The sequence below is a fragment of the Acomys minous genome, assembly GCF_964271855.1.
Source record: "Acomys minous genome assembly, chromosome: 5".
In the NCBI taxonomy this organism is placed as follows: Eukaryota; Metazoa; Chordata; class Mammalia; order Rodentia; family Muridae; genus Acomys; species Acomys minous.
In genome coordinates, this window is record NC_140494.1 from 71981147 (window position 1) to 72007473 (window position 26327).

At 45.7% G+C, this 26327-nt stretch overlaps 1 protein-coding gene and 1 long non-coding RNA gene across 9 annotated transcripts in view; one reads left to right on the plus strand and one right to left on the minus strand.

The window, feature by feature from the left end:
• The window catches only part of YAP1 (Yes1 associated transcriptional regulator), a 79627-nt gene that overhangs the window by 48213 nt on the left and 5087 nt on the right, over positions 1-26327 (minus strand). The window lies entirely within an intron of this gene.
• The window catches only part of LOC311598188, a 93176-nt gene continuing 67951 nt past the window's right edge, over positions 1103-26327 (plus strand). Inside the window, exons 1-2 of the long non-coding RNA XR_014779511.1 lie at positions 1103-2466; positions 5326-5782. This is a non-coding gene — a long non-coding RNA (uncharacterized lncRNA). The remainder of the gene's footprint in view (positions 2467-5325; positions 5783-26327) is intronic.

Here is a 26327-nt window from a genome sequence, read left to right on the forward strand (position 1 = left end):
GAAGCCAAGATGCTCAGTTCAGACTCAGACCTCATCCTCATTGAGCGACAGGGATGAAGCCCTAGACGCAGGAACAGGAAGGAAGCATGCACCCAAGCTCTCATCAGCTCTGTGACCACCCACACCAGATCTGCCCAGGCCACTAGCTCACATCTACAGCAAATAAGGGCCTTTAGGTGTGCTGGCTCACAAGCCTACTTCAAGGGAGACCATCTTACTGAAGACCTGGAGCTGAATCCACCTTATATTTATGGACACACCGACATTTCAACTCCTAACAGAATAACATGGCTTTAGCCACCCAAACTGCTAAGACAGAGTGAGTCTATTAGTTTGCAAACATTCCCCAAGTGGTAGACAAACACTAAAGAAGTAGGAAAATGCAGTTCACATGAACTACGGCTGATAACACCAGCCCCCACTGAACATAATATTTTCTTGCTGGGCGTGGTAGCAAACACCTTTAATCCCAGCACTCGGGAGGCAGATGCAGGCAGATCTCTGTGAGCTCAAAGCCAGCCTGGTCTACAAAGTGAATCCAGGGCAGTCAAGGCTAAAACAAAGAAACCTTGTCTCAAAAACAAAAGTATTTTGAATTAATTTTTTAAAAAAAATTATGTGTGCGTGAACTGACCTTCAAGAGTCAGTTTTCTTCTCTAATCACGTGAGTTCCAGGAATCACATCAGACCGCCCAGTTTGATGGCAAGGTCATTACCCACTGAGCCGCCATGTGTTTTCTTTTAAAAGAATTTATTTTATATGAATGAGTATTTGCCTGCGTGCATGTATGTGCAGTGTGTGTGTGTGTGTGTGTGTGTGTGTGTAGCCTAGGTTCAGGTCCCCTTAAACTAGGTTACAGATGTTCGTGAGCTACCGTGTGGGTGCTGGGAACCAAACCCAGTTAGCCAAGTGCTGCCTCACAGCCCCACATATACTTTCTTTCAACGCCATTGATAACATTATAACATGTTATCATCTTTTTATTAAAGATTCTCATCAACATCAATAAGTCAACCCATGGAGTGCCACCAAAACTTGAACAAATGAATCTTTTATTCATTTGATGCCACATTTTTTTAAAATGAAAAGATGTAATGCAGGCCTGGCACAGTGATTCTTGTCTGTGGCCCAGGCACTTGAGAAGTCAGGCTGTCACTGGCTTGGCCAGCCTAGCCTACATAGTGAACTCTAGATTGGCCTGGACTACAGTGTAAGGCCGTATCTCAGGAACAAAGACCAAATGCATACCAGATGACAAGACATGACTTCTACACAGACAGACACTAAGCAAAGTCATACTTTGGCCTAAGTAGTGTGTGCGGCACTCTTCTGCTTTGCTACTTCATTATTAGCCATCATTTTGTTCCTGTGTTAACTTTACATGCTGGTAACGCGGCCTTCTGGGTTTCCACAACCCGAGAGACGTACTGGATGACCTGACTTGGGAAAGAGGTTGCCTCATCCCAGGCAGGTCTGGCAGCTTACCTTTCCTGGTCTCTCATGTACCAGCTGTGACAAAGACAGGACACACCAAACAGGAACAACAGCAGCTCGCTGAAGCGCACGCTGCTTCCTGGCTGAAGGAGACAGTATATACACATGTGCTTTGTGCGGGCCAGAGAGTCACACCTAGCATCTCCCTCAGTCGGCTCCACTTTGATTTTTGAGGTAAACCCTCACCGGGCCTGCATCTTGCTCCCTCAGCTGCCTGGGCAGAAGCCACAGAGGTCCTCCTGTGTCCGCCTCCCGGTCCTGGACCTACAGACTTGGGTGTTAATGCTTGTGTGGCAAGTGCTTCACAGATTCCCTGCTTCTCCATTTTAAAGTAAGTAAAATAGTGTCTGGGCTCACACTGAGTAACAAACCTGGAACCATGTCTATTACAATTGTTTCTTTTTAAGAAAACCAATACAAACCAGGAACAGTGGTGCAAGCTTATAATCCCAGCACTCGGGAGGCAGAGGATCTCTGTGAAGTCGAGGCCAGCCTGCTTAACAAAGTAAGTCCAGGACAGCCAAGGCTACACAGATAAAGCCGAAACGAAAATGAATGCTACACTCTCATCCAAGCCAAGCATGCAAGGCTCTGTGTTGTATAGAATATTAGTGAACTTTCAGCACCAAATTGTAAATGCAGCTTAAAGGTCTTCCTTTTGTCTGATGTAAGTTTTACGTTGACCAAAATTAGAATGTTTGTTCAGGTAGAATACTAGGACTCTACTCAGCTTAAAGTGCAACTGAAACTTAATCCTGTCACAGGTGACATTTTGACCTTTCTTCTTCAAGCCTTGAGGTCAATGACTATGAAATTCCATGACACTCTGAAACATATTAACAGCTCTTTGCCGGGAACAAAGATGATCTACAAGGTGACTGGTTGCTAGGATTTAACTAAAAGACTTTCAATCTCTATAAGCAAGCCATTAACTTTTTGCATTGGATTCAAGTGGCTATAGAGATGGCTCTGTGGCTACGAGTCCTTGCTGGCCTTGCAGAGGACGAGAAGTGATCTTTAAGAGCTGACAAACTCCATCTCCATGGGATCTGACACCTGTTGATGACCTCTAAGGTCATCTGCACACATGTAGATACTCGGGCATACTCACACAAAGACACACACATAATTCACAAAAATATGAAAATAAATAAACTGAAGTCATTACTTAGGTAAGGAAAACAAAACACAACACACATATGATGTGTAAGTCCTTATCTTTTGTTTCCATGATTTCAGTTGCCTGAGCTCAACCAGTGAGCATGACCTGGTGATCTTCCTTTCCGCCAGGTCATTGTTGTAATTTCCAACCCCCAGTGGATGCCTGTTTATCTACTGAACATATAATTCTGTGACTTCTGTGCTCATTTTACATGGTGGTTATATTTTTGCTGTTTGAAGAAGGACCGAGATGAGTTTCTTTCTCTTTCTTTACTATTTCATAGATTAAGTGGTATTCTTATTGTCAATCTAAGAAACCTTTATTGTCCTTTTTCTTTCCTTATCCAGGCATAATCTAAACCTTAGGTATAGTGGCCGGTTTTGTATGTCAACTTGACACAAGCTGGAGTCATTAGAGAAAGGCGCTTCAGTTGAGGAAATGCCTCCATGAGCTGTAAGGCATTTCCTGAATCAGTGATCAATGGGGAGGGCCCATCCCACTGTGTGTAGGGGCCACCCCTGGCTGGTGGTCTTGGGTCCTATAAGAAAGCAGAGTGAGGAAGCCAGCACCCTCCATGCCTCTGATTCAGCTCCCGCCTCTGGTTCCAGCCCTGCTTGAGTTCCTGTCCCCACTTCCTCCAATGATGGACTGTCACCTGGAGGTCTAAACTGAATAAACCTTTTCCTCCCTAACTTGCTTTCTGATCATAGTATTTTGTTGCGGCCATAGAAACTCTAGGACATTAGGAATCCCTAATTTAGTACCTAACCCAGTAGAAATGCCTGCTGATAGTAAAGGTCAGACCATCTCATTTTATGGATGAGGAAGCACACGGACTTAAGTAGCTGCCTGCAAAGGAATCACAACACACAGGTGTGACTCAGGGCAGCTCAGCTTCCTTCAGGTAACGCCCAGACTGGTTTCTTAAGAGTCTGGTGTCCCGCAGCAGAGTGAAATGTGCAGGGCACTGCGTCTAACGCCAACAGCTGCAGCCTAGCTCGCTGGATGGGAGAAGCACCTGCAGCTGTTTGACGCCAGGGATGAAAAGCTGAAAAACAACTCACACAAAGACACTTCACCAGGGTGTCAGTCATGTGAAAGGTGTTTGCTCAAGGCGCCACGTGAACTTGACAGAGTCTAGAGGGACATCCCTCACAGGTGCATGAGGGAGCCTCTCGAGCAGAAGCACTAACTAGTAAATCCCGTTTCCCATATGCTTCGTTAAATTATGGAGGACGTACCCAGCAATTACACCGGGGCCTCTTCCCTTTACTCCTGGACACAGAGTGGTGCTCAGTGACACCATCTGCCCTCAGGTAAAGTGGAGCACCATGAACTGCCTGTTGGGTGTTCTGAATCTTGCAGGCTAACCTCCCTCACTCTGTGGATGGCAAAAATGAGACTCCTGACAGCTGCTCAACACATGACAACAATGAGCAGGAGACACAAAATGCAGTTCCCAATCTCCTGCACATCAGCCAGTGACTGTTAAAATAAGGAAGTTGGAAGAGCAACACATCTGGACTATATGGAACAAGCTATTATTCCACGATCTAGCATAAAGAGGAAAAAGAAACTCAGCTCCTCACATACCCCACAGAGGCGGATAAGAGCTCAGAAACAAGCACAGTGGGCTGGTGGTACAGGTCAGTAGCAGAGCAACAGCCCACAGCGCAGACTCCTTGGGCTTCATTCCCAGCACGGGAAAAGGACAGATGCCTGCCAGGAAAGAACACAGAAGCCAATGTCTTCAAAGATCTGAAGCAAGTGCTAGCTTTGTGCATTGTTGGAATGCAAACACGGCTAAGCAGAAGGTTTCAAAGTTCCTCAAAACTGAACGTAAAGTCAGCAGGTGGCCTAGGAATCCCATTTCTAGATACAACTGAAAGAACTCACAGCAGGGACTCGGGCTCATGCACTCATGAAGAGCTGACCACAACACACACACACACACACACACACACACACACACACACACACACACACACACACTTTAATATAAGTAACACATACATGGAGAGAAACACATACAATTAAATAAAGTTTCGAAACCATGTAAACAACACAACATAACCCATGCATGGAGGAAAACAATCTATAGAATACCAGGGCGAGGCTGAAAAAGGTCACACGTGGATCTGCTCTCTTCATGAGCTGCAAGTGAGAGACAAATGGTGACCTTTTACTGAAGAGCTGTTGGATAATATCCAAAGTCTGTAATTCAAACAGCCTGAAAATACACAGCCAAGTGTTAGCCATGAGATAAGAAATTATTTATTTGTTCTTTTCACCTCCCTGTGTTTTCCAGTCCCCACCCCCACACTTAACCTCAGTTACTTGCACAATAGAGAATACAGTAGGCAGAAAGTAAGTAAAGGTCCTTCAAACAACAGAGTCATGTCCAGAGATCTTAAGACACCATATTAAAAAATTCTCAGGAAGGATGTGATGCAAAAATCCCAATACTTGGGAGCTAAGGACTGCTTCGAGTTGAAGGCTAGCCTGGCTTAATTGAGACTGTGTCTCAAAAGAGAGAAAGAAAAGAAGGAAGGAAGGTGGTTTACATAAAGCTTGATGACAAAGGCAAAGTGAAAGGGGAGAACCAATTGCCAAAACTATTTTCTGGTGTCATGGAAGCCATTGTGATGGGACTAAGTGAGAAATTCAGCAAAAATCAGAGCTTGCACTAATTGAGTATAAAGTATGCTTTAGTATATACTTTGGCTCCAGGCCGGCGTCTGGGTTCCAAACTGTTCACTCTAAACCCTGTACATCAAGATTCACTATCTCGGGGGCTGGAGATATGGCTCAGGGGTTAAGAATACTGAGTGCTCTTCCAAAGGACCAGGGTTCAATTCCCAGCACCCACATGGCAACTCACAAATGTCTGTAACTCCAAGATCTGACACCCTCACACAGACGTATATGAAGGCAAAGCTCCAATGCACATAAAATAAAGATAAATAAATAATTTGAAAAAACAAAGATTCACCATCACTGGACAAGCACAGAACCTCAACTTTCTACCATTGTCAGTCAGACAGCAAGGAGACGGAAGTCCTCTCACCTGCCTGGGGATGCATCAGGCAGGTCTCTCTATTTGTGCCTTCCTGGTTTTGTGACAGGTCCTTCACAGCCAAAGTTCGCTAAGCAAATCAAAACCAAGAAACCCCTTAATTTCGGAGGTGAAATATAAAAGCTATACATATTCGAGCTGAAGAAATACCACAAGAATACTGTGCCCAATGTGTCATGACAGGTAAGGTGGTCATGCCCTCAGCCGTAGCCTCTCAGGTGCTGGGATTACAAAGTGTGCCGTGAGTTCAAGACTAGTCTGGGCCACACACACAGTAACCTCCAGGCTAGCTTAGACCCTGTCCACAGAACTTACAAGTGTCTTAGTCTGGGAGGAGATGGGGATGAATATAACCAAAATCTCAAAGAATAAAAGTATTATATATTAAAAATGCCTTGTATGCAACCTAAGGTGGTGCGCCTTAGCCATTGGTCCCTCCAGCTGCAATTTCCTTCTCGGTTCATGGTTTATAAGTTTCTGATCATGAGAGACGGAGATGGCACATTTATTATGTGTGTGTATGGTTTGGTTTTTGTTGTGGTTGTTGTTTGTTTGTTTGTTTTCTTCTCACAGTGTCACCTACCAAACAGATTCTTTTTTCCACATTCAGAACTCATGTCGGGGAGGGAAGAGGGGGTCACAGACATCAGTGGCCTTTCTCATGTTAGAGAACCCTGCTGAGCTTCTTTACCTCCCCTCACCCCTCATCACAGCAAGAGCAGCAAGTGTGGCTGAGGGCTGGCCCACTGCTGGCGGGCTATTCTTAGCGACAGCGGGGGTTGGCTCGGTGGCCAGAGGTCACAGCCTCACATTTCAGTGGTGAGGTCCAGCTCCCACCTCTTCTGCAACCGTAAAGACCCAACGCCAGAGCCTGCGGGACTTCCAATCTTTTAGTTACATACAGGGAAGGCCGGGAAAGCTGGTGTGCTGCCTCAGCCTAGAGTCACAGCTTTCAGAAGGAAGTAGGAGTCACTGGGGGGTTGAAACTGGCCTTGGCTACAGAGTAAAATCCTGCCAACAAAAAAAAAAAAAGAAAGAAAAATTGGACACACTCATCTTCCTTTTAAACAAAAGCCCATGCTTAGAAACAGTTGAAGAGAGAGGCTGTATCTGTGTCTTGGCCAAAGGTAGGATAAATGAATTATATTTCATAACTATAGTGACACATGTTTTTAAACACAGACCTATTCTAAAAAGGGTCCGGTTAATACCAGCCCTATTCAAAGTAAGCTGCTGGTCTCTAAATATTTCTATTAAATAATTTCACTTTAAGCCAGGGCGGTGAACTAAAAATACAGGCAACATTTTTGCAGAAATGCGAGAGCCTATCAAGTGATTTCATGTAGACAGTCCACAAGCACACAACTCAGACAGGGAGGCACCAGGCGATTAGCAACCCATTACAAAAATAGATAAATAATGCTGCAACGCACAAGCTGTCATCCAGACGCTAGGCTGTATTCCTGAAAGGAGAAGTATATTCTGTACTTGAAGAAGAAGCATCAGAATAAAATCAATTAAGGCACTTTTAGCAATCACACACCAGAAGACTGCTTTTAAAGTAATTCCAGAGACACGAGCGAGTTAGATGGCGGGGACGCTCTTCTCTATTTAAAACTGAAGACACTCCACATTAAGACGGTGATGCGACTCGAGCCAATTTTATACACAAATTGAGAAAGGCTTGTAGGATCTTTATGTGTACAGCTAAAAATGTTGTGTTCAATATATCACATCACAAAGCAAGATACCTACATGACTTTTCCTTTAGTCCCCATGTACTCTCTAAGAAATAAAGGACATTTTTGCAGCCCCTTACACATCCCATGGTGCTCTCATACACAATCATAGAGTTGTGTAAAATAAAGAAGCAAATGTTTGTCTAGCAGGAGCAGCTGAAGGCTAGGGCAGGGCAGGGAGATGGGCGTGAAGGGCTGTTCATACTCAGCTAAGTGTCTCCAACTGCCCCGCGAGTTCTGCCTACCCCTAGCCTGACCCTGCTTGATGACAGGAAAGAGCAGATAACAAGGACCTGCTGAATGTGAAGTATTTTCCACTCTTTCCACCACTACTTGACAAGTGAATGTACATATCACAACTACTAGGGAGCTTTTGAACTGGCAGTTATTTTAAAGGACATGCTAGGTGTCTTGGTTTAATTAATTTAAGAAGTATTTATGATCACTAACAAGACAAAACGTGAATGAGACCCATGAGAGAACAGAAGAGTTCTACCTCACTTTCTTGTGATAAGACAAAACCAAAACAATGTAAAGCCTTTAACGGCTTAAAGGGGCAGTCTGCAGACACAACTGCTCACACTTTCCAAGTGGACACAGACCCAGAGAGGTGAGCAAGTAAAGCAGATCCCTGTATGTGACAGTAATGTGTGGCCAAGATCACTGAAGTGCAGCAGGAATGTCCTGGCTGACCTGGCAACACAGGGTACCACATGTAGTACAGGCATAGGTTTGCAGATGCAAAGATCAGCACCCGCCCACCTGAGCATCTTAGTAACCATGAGGATGTTAGTTAATTAACAACAGCATTTCTCTATATATTTGAGTTAACATGGCATCCACAATCATCATTACAACCTGTAATGGGTTCAAACAATTCTATGTCGTTATTTGACAACCAAAAGGCCCAAAGTTAAAATAAATGACTGTGCCGTGCTGACAACACACAGCTCTTCTCTACAAATGCTAGAAATCCTTCAGGTCTGTGTCGGCCTCTTAGGCCAGAGAGGACACAGATGAGAAACAGCTGGAGGTTTAACTCTCAAACTTTACTACTTCTTTTTTGTTTGTTTGTTTGTTTTGGTTTCTTGAGACAGTGTTTCTCTCTGTGTATCCTTGGCTGTCCTGGACTTGTTTGTAGACTAGGCTGGCCTTGAACTCTCAGTGATCTGCCTGCCTCTGCCTCCCGAGTGCTGGGGTTAAAGGCGTGCGCCACTTGCATTCTCCTCAGTACCCCAAGAAAGATGCTGAGGACTGTCTCTCCTGCACCAGGTCCTCATCACTGTTAGGTCTCACTGATTCCTTCCACTAATGCCAGCTATATCACAGTAAGAGAAATGCTTTCAATAAAAGAAATCCCTCTTGGGCCAGGGGTGGTGGCACATATCTTTAATCACAGCACTTGGGAGGTGGAGGCAGGCGGATTGCTGTGAGTTCGAGGCCAGCCTGGTCTACAAAGCAAGCCTAGGACAGCCAAGGCTACACAGAGAGACCGTCTTGAAAAACCAAAAATAAAATAAAATAAAATAAAAAGTCCCTCTTATTGCCATTACTGAGTTCTCTGCATGCATTTGAAAGTATATTTTATATTAGCCAGGCATGGTTGCACATACCTTCAATTCCTGTGCTAACAAAGCAGAGACAGTTGGATCTCTGTGAGTTCAAGGAATACCCAGGCATATAAAGTGAGAACCTGACTCAGAAAAAAATTATATATACTTTATCTTCTTTTGGTTTTGGTTTTTCGAGACAGGGTCTCTCTGTGTAGCCTTGGCTGTCCTGGACTAACTTTGTAGACCAGGCTGGTCTCGAACTCACAGTGATCCGCCTGCCTCTGCCTCCTGAGTGCTGGGATTAATATGTTTTATTTTAAACAAAAACATTGTAAATACATTAGGAAAAATCCTTATCTGTGTGTGTATTCACACATATGCACACACACACACACACACACATCTATAATTGTCTGGGAACTGATGAGAAGTATTGTATGGACTTCCATGCATTTAGAGTTGGCATGCTCGATGTTACAGATTTTGATTAATCTTTTTTGTTTTGTTTTGTTTGTTTTTCAAGACAGGTTTTCTCTGTGTGGCCTTGGCTGTCCTGGACTCCCTTTGTAGATCAGGCTGGCCTCAAACTCACAGCGATCCGCCTGCCTCTGCCTCCCAAGTGCTGGCATTAAAGGAGTGAGCCACCACCGCCTGGTGATTTTATTAATCTTACAATCTTATTAATTTTACAGAGGAGACTACTACTCTGGGGTTAGTAGATCACACACTCTCTCACATCATCAGACACCCATCACAGGTTGGATGCCATGTTACGTGCTGGAGACACAACTCAACACTTTTGTTTTGGGTTGCTGATATGCCTGTCTTTTTATAGGTGATATTCTTGATCCTTAGCATTTTTCCTGACCAAGTTCTTTTCCTCCTATACAGGACTGACATGATTGCCACACAGAGTGTCAACTGTGCCTGTCACAGCTGGAGCTGTTTATGCTGCTCAGCTCACCACTGTCTGAATAGTGGTTAGGTGGGTAGTGGCACTACATTGCATTTTTTGGAAAAACACAAAGTTCATTTATAGGCGTCCTACAAAGTGAAATGAACAAACAGCCGTTCATTCATATATATCAGTTCCTTTAAAAAGCACAAAACGCTTGTTTTCCCCTTATGGGAACTACTTAAAAATCAAGTAAGTAAAACCATGAGCAGGTCTGCTTTTAAGGAGGTCCTATGTCCTAGAGCAAATCTCTCCTGGTGTAGCCCGAATGTGCCCCTCATTCACCACAACCTAATAGAGCTTAGGGAGCAAAGCTTTAGTTAATCGCCTTACACTTCCTTCTCACTAGATCTTTGGGCAGCTTGAGTTTGTTGCTTATTATCAGCAGGAAGCTATACTTGTGGACAGTTAGGAAACTAGAGTACAGTTTGCTCTGTGCTGATCAGACAGCACTGCCACTGTTACTTTATGGTAACAGGCTTGCTGTTCAGAGGATAGACAGTAAAGTACGCAGAAGGTGCTGGATGAGGTGGCGCACACCTTTAATCCCAGCACTCAGGATGCAGAGGCCGGCGGATCTCTGTGAGTTCGAGGCCAGCCTGGTGTGCCAAGGGAGTCCAGGACAGCCAAGGATACACAGAGAAACCCTGTCTAAAAAAAGAAAAAAAGAGAGGAAAAGAAAGAAAGAAAGAAAAAAGAAATAACACCACAGAGGCATCTACTTAAAAATGAACATTCGAAAAAAATTTTAAATGAACATTCCACAACTTCAAGGGGTAGGCCATGTAATACTAACAGAGCAGCCTCTTCAGTCAGCTCTGTGCTGAGTGCTAACTGGACAGGCCTCAGGGTGGGCTCGGCAGGTGTCCACTCTATAGGTGAGAAAGTGCTTGCTTGCCTCAGGCCCTGCCGGAAACAATAAGCAGCAGCTTATTTTATTATTTTTTGTCGTTTCAACCAAGCTGGATGAGTCCAAACCTTTAGGTAAAGGTACTTCTGCCATCACGACCAGAAAGCAAAAGAGGCTTTCATACAACTTCACATACTGGAATGTTCAGAGATTTAACCTTCCAGAAGGTGTGCTGCAGCCTCATCGACTCCAACAGGTCCTCAGCAGAACTGAAGGATTGATCCTCAAACTCAAGGGGCACAGACTAAATCCAGTACAGTGAAGACAAGTAAGTAGCCTCCACCCCAGGAGGCTCACGGCTCACTGGCAGAGTGTTTCCAGCACCGAGACAGGCGCCATGTCTACTGAAGATGGCGAAGAGTCAGCCTCTCCCCGTCTCCAGAGAGTGAGCAGTGCAGACAGTTTCAGAAAAACCTTTTTGTTTGTCTGTTGGTTTTCGAGACAGGTTTTCACTGTGTAGCCCTAGCTGTTTTGAAACTCACCTTGTAGACCGGCCTGGCCTCAACTCAAGAGATCCATCTGCCTCTGCCTCCAAAGTGCTGGGATTAAAGGTGTGCACCATCACACCCAGGCCAGTTTCAGGAAAAGCTTATCTTCAGTTGAGAAGATTAAGAATCCCACGGGATCCTCGCACTCACCAACTCATAAAAGGAAATCCAGGCTTAGAAGATAAGCAGTGAAGGGTTTGCCTGAAGGACCCTCGGAACTCACAGAAAAAGCTGGGTGCTGTAGTGCACACGATGTGAGATGCAAGGCAGAGACAGGGCCTCCTTAGGGCCCAAGCAGTTAAAAGCATGTACTGCTCTGGCAGCACTGGGCTCAGTTCCCAGCATCCACGCTGGCTGGCCTATTCACCCAGTTCCAAGGGACTCACCACCTCCTCCTGCGCTCCATATGCTCCTGGAAGCACACAGTGCACATATACTCACGCAGGCTCCCATTTGATTAAACTGTTTTTATTTTTTATGTGCACTGGCATAAGGGTTTCAGATCCTTTGGAATTGAGAGTTACAGACAGTTGTGAGATGCCATGTGGGTGCTGGGAATCAAACCCGGAACATTCGGAAGAGCCACTCCGCCCCAACTTGTCTTTTAAAAACAGGAACTTTCTAAATTTAGAAAAACAGCTCCTTACCCTAGGCATGCAGAAGAATTAGGTAATAAGCACAAATATAAATATGCCATATGTCCCATTGCAATTCCATTCTGAGCACAGACACAAGATTCCTGTGCACATACCCTTAAGTCCTGCCTAGGCACATGAACACAGTGTAATTACTTAACCTCATGTTTCTCAACAGCAGCAGTTCAAGCCTGTAGTCTAGGCAAACAACAGAGCCATACTGTTGTGGAAATATCAAAACTTAAGACAGGCCTGGTGGCTGGAGCCTATAATCCCAGTCACGTGGGACCAAGTTCAAGACCAGCTCGAGGAACCATGTTGCAATATAAAAAATGCAAAGAGGGCTAAGGATCTAGTTTGGCTGTACCCTGACTGCCTGTCATCTTGGGAGGGAGGGAAGTGAGGGAGAGAATTACTGAATTCACACAGCAATTACAGCTATGCTGATATTCACAAGTCTCATAAAACTGATCAAAGAAGCAGATTAGAACCCCAGCATGGTGACACCCAAGCATGGTGACACAGATCTGTAATTAATTCCAGATGGACCTTCAGAGGCTAGTGGGAGAGGAAAGGCTTATAGCTCAATGCCGTCCTGGCACTACCTAACAGGACTCTATTTAAAAGCAAACACATGGAGCAGGTGGGGCACGCACGTGTGACGTGGAGGAGGACTCCACCAATGCTCCAGTTCAAAGCCAACCTGGTCTGCTTAACAAGCTCCAGGCCAGCCAGATCTACCCTGCCAGACTCGGACGCAAACAAAGAGGAAGGGACTGACTGGAAAGTCGGCTCAGAGGTCAAGAGCATTTGTTGCTCTTACAGAGGACTGGGGTTCTATCTCCAGTACCCACACAGTAGCTCACAACCACCAGTTCCAGGGACTCTGAAGCCCTCCTATGATTTATGTGGACACAGGTCACACATGTATCCATGCAGGCTATATACACATATACAATTTTAAAAATGAAAACAAAAAGTGAATCTGTTTCTATGGCTCTGAACTTTTGCTGGTTTAGAGTGAAGATGGAGCGGGTGTGGTGGCAGATGCCTTTAATTCCAGCACTTAGGAGGCAGAGGCAGGCGGACCTCTGTGAGTTGAGGCCAGCTTGATCTGCAAACAGAGTCCAGGACAGCCAGGGCTACAGAGAGATCCTGTCTTGAAAAAAATATATAAATACATAAATAAATAAAAATAGAGTGAAGATGGTTTAGGGCTAGCCAATAAAAAGCGATGTCCAATAAATATTAGCAGGGTTCAGGCCAGCAAAGCAAGATTACCATCGATAAGTCTTCAACTGCCACTAAGAACTAAACTGCTGAGCCGGGCGTGGTGGCGCACGCCTTTAGTCCCAGCACTCGGGAGGCAGAGGCAGGCGGATCGCTGTGAGTTCAACGCCAGCCCGGTCTACAAAGCGAGTCCAGGACAGCCAAGGCTACACAGAGAAACCCTGTCTCAAAAGACAAAAAAAAAAAAAAAAAAAAAAAAAAAGAACTAAACTGCTCCTGGGTGCAGGGAACACAGAGACAGGAGGATAGGAGGGGGGCTCTCGGGTCCAAAACAGCCTGGGCTTCACAATAAGCTCTGCCTCAACTCGGAAAACAAAGGGCTTGGGCTGTAGCTCAGTTAGTAGAATGCTTGCTTAACACATGGGGCCCTAGATCCCGGTAACAAGAGATAGAAGCAGGGAGATCAGAGGTTCAAGGTCACCCTCAGGCTACTTAGGGAGCTAACAGCCAGCCTGGGATACAGAACAAGAATGAGACGATGATGATAAAGAAGAAATGACAAGAAAATTATTTTTAAAAGCCAGCTGTGGTGATCCTTGCCTGTAATCCTAGCACCTGGGAAATGGAGGCAGGACTATAATCAGGAGTTCAAAGCTAGCTTCAGCTATGTGGTGAGTTCAATACCAGTCTGGAGGAAAATAATACACTAAGGAAATATTCCAGTTAACCCGTGTTATTGTTTGGGTGTGAACTGTCCCCACAGGCTGACATACTTGAACACTGCTGTCCGGCTGGCAGCTAACGCTTTGGGGGGTTGTGGCAGCTTTAGGCTTGGGGCCTTATCTGGGAGGTCACAAGTTAAGGTCGGTAGGTGGGCTCTGGCCCAAGCTCTGCTCACTGACTGGTTAGCTGGTGAGAGTAAGCCAACTCCTGCTCCGGCTGGCAGGAGAGCAGCCACGCCTTACCCACCTGACCCTGTGTACGGTCTCAGTAACGAGAAAACTAATTCAGCTGCTCTGTGACACTTTCAGAAAGGTGTGTTAACACCAAAGCCCACTGCCTGGAGAATACAGACAACCATACCAGAACCACAGGCGCCAACCAGGATGACCGCTGACCAAGACTCAAGCTATCGAGCAAATCTAGGGGGCACCCTCTGCTACAGAAGCAAAAGGGCGCCTCTTTTAGAGAGCATGTAGCCAAGTAAGCCCACAGTGAGAACCAGCAAAGACTGCTGCCTGTGGCAGAGGTGTAGTGAGTGGGGCCCAGCAAGCCCCTAGACCTGCCTGTCTGTGGCATAAAGACCCTGAAGCACATGAGTGGAACGGAGTGGGGGGGGGGGGGAAGTATTTAAAGACTCAAGAAGAGAGCCTGAAATCTCTGCGCCTTGAGGCAGAAGGAGGCAGTGGGAAGTGTGCTGTGCCAGCCTGGGCTACACAGTGTGCTTGCGACCAGGCTGGAGTAAAACCTGGTCTTGAAAATACAAAGAGATGAGCAGAAGAAACTGTAAGCATAACAAAATGAGCAAACTACGAAATGCCAGCCAGGGGCTTTTCTGTGGTAAAATGGCACCATGTGGTTTACAGTAAAGGGGGTTACCCTAGCGACAGTTCTGCTCTTGTGCGCCTGTGTGCAGAGCACTCACAATGCTTACATGGGACTTGGCACTTCTCTAGCGCTGAGCTACAGCCCCCACCAAGCTTGGCATGAGAGCCTTTTAAAAAATGTTTTAATTAAACTTGTGTATTGTGTTCTCTGTGTGACACTCACCCGTGGAGGGGACAGGACAACTCTGTGAGAGTTGGTTCTCTTCTTCTACTATATGGTTGGTGGGTTAAGTGTCTTTAGCAGGTAAACTGGTTTTGCTGACCAACAAGCTGGGGTGTTTTTTTTGTTTGTTTGTTTTTGTTTTTGTTTTTGAAGACAGGGTTTCTCTGTGTAGCCTTGGCTGTCCTGGACTCACTTTATAGATAGACCAGGCTGGCCTCTAACTCACAGTGATCCACCTGCCTCCGCCTCCCAGAGTGCTGGGATTAAAGGAGGGCCTACAAGTTCTTAACCAAAGTATCTCAGTACTATCGGAAAATACAAGCAAGAGGATAACAATTGGGATGTAATGCGAAAAAATTATAGTTAAAAAAAATGTTTAAAGTATGTCAGTACTAACTCAAAAGTGAAGCACACACAGAAAACCCAGGCCAGCCTTTGTCCTCAAGCACAGGGGTTATTTTCTCACCCTGAAGAGATTTAGTAACTAGTCCAACAGGAAAGCCTATGCCCCACTCCAATAGAATCAAGTGGTATAAAACATGTAGTTTCATCACCTGGAGCTCATCCAAGCTGCAGGATTTCAGAAACAGAACCGGTATTAGTCTGAACATGTGGGAAGAAGAGAAGCACCTGCATTTGGACGACTCTTCCGCCTGTTTTGTGTGTGTGTGTGGGGGGGGGGGGCACGGTATCTATCATCTTAAACAAAGTAGGGTGGTGGTGGCACACGCCTTTAATCCCAGGGAGGCAGAGGCAGGCAGACCTCTGAGTTCAAGGCCAGCTTGGTCTTCAGAGCAAGTTCCCGGACAGCCAGGGCTACACAGAGAAACCTTGTCTCCAAAACCCAAAGCCAGTCAGCCAACCACCACCACCACCACCATCACCAGAACAACAAAAAACCATTGAAGCACTTGAAGGTGACCCTACCACTGTTGATGAACAGTCCTAAGCGGTGTCCTAGGAATGTCTACTTAGAAGTTTGTTGTTGCCCTGGTGTGTGGTGGACACACTCCCCATCCGCATATTTCCCTGGTTCCACATTCTCACATTCACCGTCCTGGCCGGTCCTTCATTCTCATGGCCATTGGTCCCCCCTGGAGTATTTCCTGGCAAAGCCAGGTCTGGGTGGAGTTCATCCTTTTCTCCAAGTGCTGCACACACTGTGGTCAGCATCTCACCTCACAGAGCTGGCTGTCCTGAGCTAGGAGACTGGCATGCCTCTGCCTCCTGTGTGGCCACCATTCTCACTCGCCTCTTCTCCCAACAAATTTCCAAGACTCTCCCCTGAACAAAATGGAGATGGGATAAAGTTGATGGGGATAAATTCAACTTGAGATCCCTGAACTTCAACGGTGCTCTCTGAGATTTATGACGAGAGGTTAATACAAGGAGGGAGGGACACTAGTCTGAGAAAGTAAGAACGTTCACCGAGTATAAACCACTTCTTCAAGTTAGCCACCAAAAAGCACGGGGGCAGGGGGAAGCAGGAGGCAGAGGGAGTGAGAGAGGACTAGGTTGATCAAAGTGCTTTTTCAAGCACAAGGACCTGAGTTTGACCCCCAGAATCCAAAAAGGAAAATACCCAGGTACCCAAGGGTGGGAAGTTCGGATAGTCTAGCCCACTCAGAACAACAAAAAGGTGAGCAGTACCTGAAGAAGAATTCCTCTGGTCGCACGCACGCACGCACGCACGCACGCACGCACGCACGCAAAAAGGAAGAGCATCCACCTGAGAAAGTAGCACAAATGAAACTAAGAGCAGGCGCACATGTCCATGGAAGGACAGATGTGAACACAGGAAAAGAAACCCAAAAAGGGGCCTCTGGTATCCAAACACTTGGTGTCCATGTGAACACACAAAGAAAACACACACACACACACACACGCAAATATTTGTGATCGTTTACAGAGAAAGAGAAGTCAACTAGGAACCCATCCACTCTTTGCTCATCATTTAATGAACACTGACTATATACACCAAGCGCTGTCTTAGGAGTCAGAGGTGCAGTTAGGGAGGACACCTGTGTGTTCTCACAGCACTCACACAGCAAAGCTTAAACAAGCACGTGTGGCAGGCTGGTACATCCCAGTACCTGGAAGGCTGAGACAGGAAGGCTGCCCAGACTTCAGGGCTAGACAGGACTACACCATGAGCTCAGGCCAACCTACTAGGCCCCTGTCGTAACAACCAGCTTTAATGCAACCAGGTGGGAGGCAGAGGCCAGCAGGGAGAGCCCCGTGAATCTGAAGCAGGCCTGGTCTACACAGGCAGCTCTAGGGCAGGCCCTTTCTGAAAACAACACAACAAAACCGAAACTGAGGCCTGCTGCCAGCACCAGCAGCCTGAGCTCCATCCTGGAACCAAGACAATGAAAGGGAAGGACCATGCCCTGAAAGTCGTCACTTGACCTAAACACACGGGGACACTACTACATAAAAACCCGACATAGTCAAAGCACACATATGGACCCAGAGGCTCTGTGCTGTCACCGAGTACAGCTGAAAGCAGGGAGGAAGCCAACAGTCAGGTCTAGAGCACTGGAGCCCAGTGTCCACACCAGTCACACTACTCAGGCCACTGGAGAGAGGACTGTTTCTCTTTCATCCAGAGAAACAGGCTGTAATGCCCGTGGTCTTGGCCAGCTTCAGGGTTTCAGTGTTGTGAAGTCAAGAAAGCAAAGGAGCATTTAAAAAGAACCCATGAAGTGGCTCAGGCTGGAAGGGCTTTACAGTAAGCTCAGGGAGAGGACACCGAAGTCAAGAACGATCTATCCTTCTCTCTCTGGTACTTCTGGAGGGTTCACTTGTCGGCCAGGCTGGCCTCAAACTCACAGCAATCCTCCTCCCTCAGCCTCCCGAGTGTCAGGACTATAAGCATATGCCACCATGCCTGGCAAAAATAAGTCTCTTTTGAAGGATCAAAAAACAACTAAAACATTAAAAGTCCAGGTTGAAGAGGTTTCAGGGCTGGAAAGGTGGCTCAGCAGTTAAAGAGCGCTGAATGCTGCAGGACAGCCAGAGCCAGGTTCAATTCCCAGCACCCACATAGCAGCTCACAGCTGTCACTCTAGTTCCAGGGGATCTGACACCCCAACGCAGATACACATGCTGGCAAGACACCAATGCACACAAAATAAAAACAATCATTAAAAAAGAAGAAAGGAGGAGTCCCAAAGCTCCTGACAGGACGCCTCTGGGGCCTAGGGAACGCCTCCCAGCCTGAAGGTCAAGAGCGTGGCGCTGCAAACCACCAGGGGCATCTTTTACACTCCAACCACACCTAGGCTCTTCATGACATTTCAGAACCCCAAAGACAACAATAGCAGAGTTCCTAAGGGTTGACGGGAAGTAGGCTTATGGATTAAATAGAATACAGCTCTGGAAATTACACGGAAACGTAACTCTGAACTCCACAACCCAAAGTGCTGAGTCAGGGCTCCAGGAATCAGGCACTGCCTGCGAATATGCTATGTTCTCCACAAATTTCTGAAAAGTGAGCAAGAGTGTGAACAAATCAAGGGAGGAAAACTAGAGTGCAGCTAAGTGAGCGGGCCTCGGGCAGTGACAGCCAGCAGCGGTGCCCAGCATGACTCTAGAGCCATGAGCCTAAGTAGTCCAGAATGGGACCACAAAGAGCTCTGGCAAGTGTCAAAGGAGGGGGAAAGCAACAAAAATACAAATATAAAGAGGGGAAAGATAAACAATTCTAAAGAAAATGTGAAAAAGTCTTTTAGGAAAAGTCACAGTAATTATTATACATATTAGCTGTAGGAAAAACCCAAATAAATAGTCCTAACAATATAAAACTCAAAAGGGATAAAAATACAGCATTATTCTGAGAGCCAGTTTATAAGGGCATCCTAAGAGATGGTCCTGCCGGCAAAGTGGCTACCACCCAACACTCAACGGAAAAAGCCAGCTGCAACTCTAGTATGGCAAGGGGCTAGAGTCCCGGGGCTCCAGTTCAGTGAGAAAAAAACGAGAGCTAGCATTGCAAAATACACTGGATGCTGATCACCTAGTCAATCCTAAGCTTATAAGGGGAAAACCTCTCAGAAGGATGAGAAATGTCTGCCCCCAGAGAATACAAGCCAAAGGAGAGTCACTGCTTCATCTGCTTAACAGAAAGGGATGGAGGCCCTTTCTTCATTGACCTGTAACTCGCTTCAAATTAAATTTCAAATTATTGATTTATAATAAACCTATAGGAAACTAGTATCTTCAAACTACTCTCATCAGTAGGAGCGGGTGCGTCCACCTACCCCTCGGTGCCTTACTCTTCCCAATGACCAAGTGTTACCTCTGTCATTCTGGATCCACCACAAAGCCTGCCCCCACCTAGCGTTCTGTATGTCCAATGAAGAGAACCAACTCCCTAATACTGTGATCTCCACATATACACCACAGTAAGCACATATGCACACACAGACACAGACACACACACTACGTAAAGCAGATACACACCAAATTTATTCCACGAAGGAGAAAGGTAAGTGAGGGCAGTGTCATAACCTACCCTACCTCTTCGATGGCTCGAATGTACTGTCCTCTTCAAAGGACACATTACAAACACATCAGGAAATGGAGAAGTTGGTTCTGGCAAGGCAATACTCTAAAGAAGCCCACCTAGTATGAATACCAAGTCAGTGGGTTGTTCGGTTTTCTTACGTGCCTCAAAAAGTGAACCTCTCAACTGGGCACGGTGACACACACTGGTAATCAAAGTGACAGGAGGATTAGCAGGAGTTCAAGGACATCCTGGGCTACTTGGGGGAGGAAGGAGGCAGAATACCAGGCTAGTCTGGGGAAGTCACAAGACTTTGCTTCTCACAAATAGCACCTCTTTCTAAATATACTTGATCACAGACCTAGAACTTAAACAAAGAAAAGAAAAACCTCCACAATTTAAACAATTACAAGAGGGGGGAAAATTGGGGGGCGGGGATTGTGTTTATCAAGCCTTGGCTGTCTTAGACTTGCTTTGTAGACTAGGCTGGCCTCAAATTCAGAGATCCATCTGCCTCTGCCTTCTCAAGTGCTGGAATTACAGGGGTGAGTCACTGTGCCAGCTTAAGAGGGAAATTTAAGCAAATGCCCTGTTTACTTACCAAGTGAGGAGCCAGCAGAACTGAGCAGTGTGTACACACACATCACACCAAGAGGAGATGGAGAAGCACACGATACTAACCAGCGGAGCTGCTTGGTGGGTAAACTCTGGCATTTTAATGGCTATTTCTGTTTGCATTTTCCTGCTAATGTGAAGCACAATTCAGAAAATAGCTTATCATTTGGTGTTTTAAAGAGTATAGCCCCTGCTAACTACCAGCCAGAGCAGGACAGAACCACTGCAGGACACCCAGGGAGGTAGAGGAATAGCCTTCTGGGCTTGCTTTACAAGAAGCTGAGCCGGGGGCTGTGGCGCATGCCTGTAATCCCAGCACTCGGGAGGCTGAGGCAGAGGCAGGCAGATCACTGTGAGTTCGAGGCCAGCCTGGTCTACAAAATGAGTCCAGGACAGCCAAGGATACACAGAGAAACCCTGTCTCGAAAAACCAAAAAAAAAAAAAAAAAAAAAAAAAAAAAAAAAAAAAGAAAGCTGAGTGAGCCATATTTTTGTGAGTTCGAGGCCAGCCTGGTCTACAAAGTGAGTCCAGAACAGGCACGGCTACACAGGGAAACCCTGTCTCAAGAACCAAAAAAAAAAAAAAAAAAGAGGTGAACCAAAAAAAAAAAAAAAAAAAAAAAAAAAAAGAGGCCGAGTGCCCAAATAAAAAAACATGCTTCTGAGATGGCCACAACTGTTCCCAGGAAGGCTCAGGCTGAGGTACTTAATTAAGCAAGCAGAACTGGGAGCAATTCTTCAGAAAGACACCAAAGTCTTTTCATGACTTGGCGTTCTGAGTAATCCCAAATCAGAAGCTCTCTGTAAGGCCTGCAGCACTCAGTAACCACAGGCGGCAGGGCCGAGGTGCTTTTACATAAGGCTACTCACTCGTTATTAGACTTCCAAGCTGTAATTAATGGTATCATAGACAGTAGCAAATTAAGTTTGAATCATCTTGGTGTTGACTGTATGAATTACTTCGTTTTGATTTGTCCTATGTCTAAAAACTCCAGCACACTAGTGACTAATAGGCTCACCTCCATTCTGAAGCCTTAGGGCAGAAGACCATGGGTGGGTCAAACAGACCTTTTAGGGTCTAATTTACATTCTTCCTCTAACTACAACATAAAAGATATTTTTATATATTACTAAAGGAAACTGGTTTCAGGATTTCAGAAAGGTTTTGTTTTACACTGTTTTAAAGTGTGAACTATTGCCAGTGTGGTAGGCCACACCTTTAATCCCAGCACTTGGGAGGCAGAAGCAGAGGACGGATCTCTGTGAGTTCGAAGCCAGCGTGGTCTACAGAGAGAATTCCAGGACAGCCAGAGCTACGTTCCCCCCCCCCCCACCAACCAGGCCAGGTGGTGGTGGCACATGCCTTTAATCCCAGCACTTGGCAGAGGCAGGCAGATCTCTGTGAGTTCAAGGCCAGCCTGGTCTCCAAAGAGAGTCCAGGACAGCCAAGGCTACACAGAGAAACCTTGTCTCGACAAACCAACACCCCCCACCCCCAACAAACCTGTCAACTGCTGAAACACTACTCGTTTTGTTTTCCTAAATGTTTAATATTTAATAGTAAGTATTTTTGACTTTATTGTTTAAAGAGTATTAGAGTCTCATCTCCTGGTATTTCAAATGTCATTTTAAACATATAGTTTTTTATTTAAGCACCTTTTAGTTCACATCAGAAAGTTTTCCCCCAAAGAGTCAGTGACTTTCTTTTCTTCCTCACCACTGACACCCTTTTCTCTCATTGTAAATAGTTCCTAAGTCACTGGGCTAGGAGGGGCAAGTGGGCACACAGGATGCCTGCCCCCCTCCCCAGCAGAAGGGGGCCCATCCCAACAGCAAAACAAATAGGTGAAGTCCAGCCCTCACCTTAAACAGGGAAAAACTGAAGGCAGTTTGAAAAGCCATCTTTTCATGTGTTTGCATCTTAGCCAGTACTTAATGGCCAAACTACTTGATTTTGTTTGTTTTTTCCTTTTTGAAAAGAAATCATTCATCAGCCGGGCGTGGTGGCGCACGCCTTTAATCTCAACACTCGGGAGGCAGAGGCAGGTGGATTCCTGTGAGTTCGAGGCCAGCCTGGTCTACAAAGCGAGTCCAGGACAGCCAAGGCTACACAGAGAGACCCTGTCTTGAAAAAACAAAAACAAAAACAACAACAACAAAAAAAATCATTCATCATTCGCGTTACCCTGGATGCATAAAATGCCACAGCCTCACTCCTCATAATTTTGTCGGCAAACATCCCATCTTTACAGAGATGTGCAGTGGCTGCAGTCCTCCAGTGGGCCAGTCAAGAGATGAGCAGAAAAGCAAATTACAACACTTAACTCAGGTCCTTCATTCTGTGCAACTCTGAGGTGGCTTTAAATGAAAGCAGCGAGCACCTTCTCCTAAGACAACACATAACAGAGACAAAACCCAAGCTACTATACTTGCACTTGCTATTCATGAAGTACACTCAAGAAGCAGGTACATTTTATGTTGGTATGCAGCTAAGCTAAACACTGAGTAACTCCCAAAACGTCTGAGAAAATAACCTTTTGAAATGGTGGATGAAATACTCTAGTTAGGGGCTGGAGAGATGGCTCAGGGATTAAGAGCGCTGACTGCTTCTTCCAAAGGTCATGAGTTCAATTCCCAGCAACCACATGGTGGCTCACAACCATCTCTTCTGGCCTGTAGGCAGAATGCTGTATACATAATAAATAAATAAATCTTAAAAAAAAAAAAAAGAAATACTCTAGTTAGTAACTTTAACATACTTTTTAAAAAAGTCATTCAAAAACAGTCTTTTGTTGTTGTTGTTGTTTGTTTGTTTTTTTTAACAGGGTTTCTCTGTGTAGCCTTGGCTGTCCTGGACTCACTTTGTAGACCAGGCTGGCCATGAACTCACAGCGATCTGCCTGCCTCTGCCACCTAAGTGCTGGGATTAAAGGCTTGAGCTACCACTCCTGGCTCAACACAGTCCACTTAATTTGCCTTTTTTCCATCTTTTCTTTTTCTGAACGTTTTTTTCTGATTTTTAAAAAGTATAATTATTCACTTTACATCCTGGTCATAGCCCCCTCCCCTACTCCTCAGAGAAGGGAAGTCCTCCCACTACCCAAGCAATTCAAGCCTCATCAGGATGAGTACATCTTCTTCCTCTGTACTGTAGAGGCAGCCCAGCCAGGGGAAAGAGATCTAAAAGTAGGCAAGAGAGCCCATGTCAGAGTCAGCCCATTTCCCTTAGTAGGGGACCCATATGAGGACCGTCGCACCCATGGGTTACATCTGGGTAGGGGGCTCTCAACAGCGTCTCTGTGCATCCTGGCTGGTCTGGAGCTTGCTGTAGACCAGGATGGTACCAAACTCAGACATTCAGCTGCTTCTGCAGGGATTAAAGGTGAGCATTACCGCAGCTGCTGCTACCTTTTTCAAACTGACCATTACTCTGTGTTCATGAGAGATGAGCGACAGAGAAACAAAGACAGACCACACACGAGGGCACATGTGGATGGAGACAGACAACTCTGGGATGGTGTTCCTCATCCTACCATTGGATCTGAGGCTGGACGCCAGGTCTTCCTTCAGTTTGCTGAACAGGGGCTTTGATCTGCTAGGCCCTCTCACTGGCTTTATCTGTGCCTCCCACCACACCATGTTCTGCCCTGGGGGGCTGCAAGCTAGCACAGCAAACCTGGGGCCTTGTGCTTTCTGTACGAGAATTACATACCCACCCCCCAAAATACTGCACTACTTTTAAGCAAACCATAGCCCTAAGAACTTTGAATCTCACAAAAACTAAACACACTAAGAACTGGCTCTATTCAGAAAATCAGACACACACACACTCCTTAAAAATTATTAGAACATTATTAAAACAATGTATATGTACAAATGATTGAGTCACTGGATCACATCTGGTACATCAAATTTAACACCAACATGGTACAGCTTACAGTAAGTTCTTTGTACTTGGTAATGGTTTAAGGTACCAAATTCAATAAAATAAACCTGAGAAGTAGAAGCACTTCTTGTAACCAAAGATATTATAGAATACTAATTCAGGAAGTTATTCAGCAGCTTATAAAAGAAATAGGAAGTTGTTGACCAACTACTTGAAGAACTATTTCCTGCAGGAAAACCTGCAGAAGTGCTGGGCTGTAAAGAGAATTGATTCTTTTAAAATGTTTCACAAAGTAAGTTCAGTGGCCAAGGTGTGGCGTGTCCAATGGCAGCCTTTTAGGCACAGCTTGGTGTCCAGAGTCTGGCTTCCTGCCAAGGACGAAGGCGCTGCTTGCACTACGGATCCACCCCTGTCACTTGCCTATATAAAGTCCAAGTTCCTATCATTGACCTAGGGCAAGCTTCACACCAATCACAGTAATCAGATGGCCTTGGAACTGGAGGATGGGCCACTCGACTTCAAACCTCATTCATCTACAGTCACAAGGCAACAATTAGCTGTTCCCAAAGTCAACAGTTCTCCCAGATCTCTCAAATTACGACATCTTGCCAGCTTGCACCATTTGGGGTCAGAATTCTTCCTGCCAAGTATAAATATCAAGAAATTGCATACTATATAACAAAAAGTTAGTTCCAGTAAGTAGCGAAGGAGATGAGCTGGGTGTGGTGGCACGTGCCTTTAATCCCAGCACCTCGGAGGCAGAGGCAGGCGGATCTCTCTGATCTATAAAACAAGTACAGGACAGCCAAGGCTACACAAAGAAACCCTGTCTTGAAAAACAAATGGACAAACAAAAAAAAAAAAGAAAGAAAGAAAGAAAGAAACAAAGGTCAGAGCCTAGCTCGGCTCTTTACTCCACAGCATGAGTACCCTTTGACACTTTCTGTTAGTTATTTATTTACGCACATCTGTGTGCACATGCAAGTGTGAATGTGGACACTCCATAGTTCTGAGTATGTAATGTCTCAGGACAGTTTGCAGGAGTCAGTCCCTTCCTCCTCCATCACGTGGGGATTTTACAAAACCTGCAAACAAAAGGGAAGCACTAACTGAAGAGAAATGGATTCTAAAAACTAAGATAAAATGAATTTTCACACAACAGCTGCTTGGCACCAAAGGCTTAGTTTGCCTCCGTCTGACTCACAGCCAGGGCAGGTATTAAGGTCATTGTTTGGTGCACAACAGCTCTTCCGGCAACCACACAGAACAGAACGCCAGGGAAAAGGCCAGCACTGGAGAAATGTTCAGTTTCACATCATCCTTCTGAATTGTATATTGTTCCCGGAGCAATTTCGTCTTCAGAAGAAACTCTGTAAGGCTCCAACACCCACAGCCTACATCCATTCTAATCTATTCCCAGTGGCCTTCACAGGATCTTTATCAGACCACGTGACTCAGCTCACCTGCTGTGAGGGTTCAAGTCACCCCTGAGGCTTCAGAAGAGCTCGGTGTGAAAAAGCTCTGCAGAGCGCAAATGCCTCCGTCTTCACAGAGGCAGCTCTGACTTCCGCTGGCAACCTAAGAAACAGTGCCATCTCCTTGCTTCCTGCCAGGGTTTGGCCCAGTCCTCCTCCTATGGGAAGTCTTAATTTGGCCTGGTTGGGGTGGGGGTGGGGGATGGAGCCAGTGTCCAGTAACTCCACAAACTCATCCACACAGCAGTTACTTCTCTTGGAAACAATCATTCAAAGTTTTTCTATTTTTGGTTGTGAGCCATCTCTACAGCCCCATTGAAAGTTTTTAAAAGCCAAGAATCTACAATAAAGTTAATTTCAGCTCAAAAAATGATCACCCACTCTAATAATGAAAATGCAGACAGATGTCACCAAACAAGCAATTTTAAGAAAACACAAAAGAGTAAAAACAGCATAAATGTTGCTCCTTAACCTTCAGCTCAGGGCGACAGGCTCACTGAAGGCCTGCGGCTATTAAGCTGTTTAAAATCACCCCAGGGCAGCATGGGACACAGCAGGGAGGATCCAGCGAGTCTAAGCCATTCTTCCCCTCCCTAACAACCTGGTTGTTTGCCCTCCCTTCCTCTTAGGGCTCGTCTCCCACAGCAGCCCCTCTTCCAAGTCATTTACTTTGGATGTCTGCTCAGAGAGCAAATGATCTGGCTCTCAGGGATGGGTGGGCCAGGCTTGTGTGTACTTTCCAGTCTCAGCCCCTCTTTTGTTCTCCTTGAAACCCGACCCTTTGAAATAAGTACCAGGACACCAGAAAACAGTTTTTAAAAAAGAAAAAGT